Below are 2,924 nucleotides of genomic sequence, written 5' to 3' on the forward strand. Positions count from 1 at the left end.
CCAGAGAGACTCGATGAGAGACGGAGACTAGAGTCTCGCTTTCAGAGACTCTGAGAGACTGAACACTTTTATCTCGGGGTCCCATAAACTGCTCCATTGGGTTCCTTATAGATACATATTATTGTAACTATATGATAAATTACCACCTTTTTAGTCTTTTTAACAGATAAATACAACAACTAAAAGCATTATGTGTATTATATTTCTTTCATTTTTAAAATGTATTCCTAGGTATTATTTTTCGGCACTTTCGGGACACCGTGTATATATTTCGTACAAATATTGGAAACACCTTTAAGCCAAAGCTACAATGCTTTTCAAGGCAGCAATTATGTCATAGAAGTCACATGTATTTAGGTGGCATTATAGGTAGAAACCTGTCAAAAGTTTGCTTCTGTTGAAACTTTTGACTCCTTGAGCTTAATCAGGCGCGTATACAATTTTCAAAGGATATTCTAAAGAAAAAGTAAATATTAATTTTCACATTTTCGCTAGCAAAAAGTTAAAAGGCTAAACGACAAAACTAATCTTACTGTCCAAGTTGATAATTATAATTAATTAATTAATTATTTATTTTCATTGTTCGCCAAAAGCAGAATTAATCCATTGCATATCAAAGCGGTAATCATATTAATACCGATATTCAAGCCATTCTGTTATTGAAAAAATTTAATTCTGATGCCAAATACCATCTTTACCTACTGTCAGTAATTAGTATACTTAACACCAGCGCAAACCACGCTTGCAATCATGTAACATGTGAAATATACGCTGCACCAGCATCAGTAGGTACTAGCTACCAAATATTTCACTCACTTCGTTCATGTTGTGTTTTCCTACAGTAACCTCATGGTCCTAACTAACTAAATAAAAGCGTTCTTCGGTTAAAATATTAAATATTAATAAGGAAATTAATAATTAATAAATCAAACATAAAGTAAGAAGAAGCATCTATCTGCAATGGACCCCGAGCCTGTACGTATGACACAACATCGATTGACTGTCGTTGAAAGTTGTTCCAGAAAGCAAGGTGACCGTATTTCTATGTTGGCGTGCAGTATATTTATGTAGTAGTTGGTGATGGTGCCGTGTATATTTTACGGTGGCGTATTGACGGTAGTGTGGCTTGCGCTGTGGTTAAGTATACCTAAATATCTACTACTTTCTGGTGTACGCGCCTGAATCTACATGTGAATTGGCATTTTTAAACATATTTTTTTCATGTTTGTTCTTCTTTCCATTCAATCTAATGAGTGTTCAGTTGCACACAATGTTATTGAAAGCAGTATTGATGTGGTACTTAAGCAAATACAAGTATTTATAAATGTTAAGTGTACATATATATACCTGAACAGTTAGTTCCTTGTTTAATTTTAATTCAATAAAAGTGAAAAATTGTATATTTATAAAATAAATAAAAGTGAAATTTTGTTTAATTTTAAATTAAGCTCATTTACCCATTTACAATACCTATTCTGTATATTATGGTAATGGGTTCTTTGTACAACAGATTTCTAAGCAAACTATCGCGTTGTGAATGAATGTAATGAGGCGTTCGTTGGAGACAAGTAATTAATTGTTAGTTAGGTAAGTGTCACCAAAATCGATTGCTTAATATTAAGATAGTTTAAATGCATCTTCACCGCAAATCAGAGAATGCAATTAATGAAACATAGTAATTAAAATAAACTTCTTAACAAAACACAATTTACAGGCAGTGCATAGTGAATCGGTAATTGCAAAAGGTAAATACAAAAATAAAAGATACGTAGATGTGTTACTAAAATGTTGATATTATAAATTACGAATAATGATAGAAAATCCATACAGAAAATTGTTTTAAACTTTTGTTAATTTCCAAAGAAGGTTGATGTATAATAATTTTCCATGTGTTTTCTCTTCCTTTATAAATGATAATTACGTTTGATTAACAAAGTTATTTCGCGCATTTGCAAAACAAAAGAATGTGTTCGACTTTGAAATCCCGTTTATGAAAGGGAATCATCCGGGTCGCAGTAGTCGTTAACCTTTTTATTGTCATGACCCGTCTCGAACCTCAGAGGGAATAACAAATTTACTTCGTTTTCTTTCTTGTACAATTCGTTTTTTAGGTACAAAGGTGGTTGAATATATTTTCCCGCCTCTCATCTTTCACATTTTCTTTGAATTTAAGTTAAAGCGCCATTGTCCTTGTGAAAACAATTGTTTGTTAATTGGCGAGGGTAGAAAGGGTGTACTGTAACCGAACGACCTACATTTTTTTTTTAAATTATAACCTTGCTTGAAATTAACCAAATTATTATTTAAGTAGCTTTTATTAAATCAAGTAACTGTCCAAGTATGTAGAAAAACAATTAATTTTGATATTAGAGCCAAACCACATCGCGTAGCTTTATTACAGAATTCTTCCTCAGTAATTTATTTTCATACTGCGTCGGCCTGACGAACTCCCCAGTGGCCCATGTGTAATTAATTTAATATGACATTGACGGTGAATAAATTAATTACTTATTCTTCAGGTAAGTATTTCGCTGTAATCAGAAGAAATTTAACAAATTGGAATGGCCCACATTGTTTTCTAGTGGTACCTAAGACTCGACACACACTGCCCTTTTGTTCCGTTGTTCTATTTTTACTCTAAAGAAGTCTCGAGTTCTTGTTCCCAATACGATTACCCTTTAGTATCGCTTCAGTATTTATTAATTAGAAATAACATTTTCCGGAACGGAATCGGAGCAAAATTATACCAAAAACGGAACGAAATCGATACGGAGACTATTTATTCCTATAGTAGTACCATTGAGATATTTAATTTAGCAAAAAGTGCCAACTAGCTCAATAGTACGAGAACTCAGCTGGCACACCAGTGGTCCGAGTTATATTCGCCACCGATTTGCTTTGTTTATTTCTTTTTTGACGGATAT

This window comes from Agrilus planipennis, unplaced genomic scaffold (genome assembly GCF_000699045.2).
Source record: "Agrilus planipennis isolate EAB-ADULT unplaced genomic scaffold, Apla_2.0 scaffold3, whole genome shotgun sequence".
NCBI classification, from domain to species: domain Eukaryota; kingdom Metazoa; phylum Arthropoda; class Insecta; order Coleoptera; family Buprestidae; genus Agrilus; species Agrilus planipennis.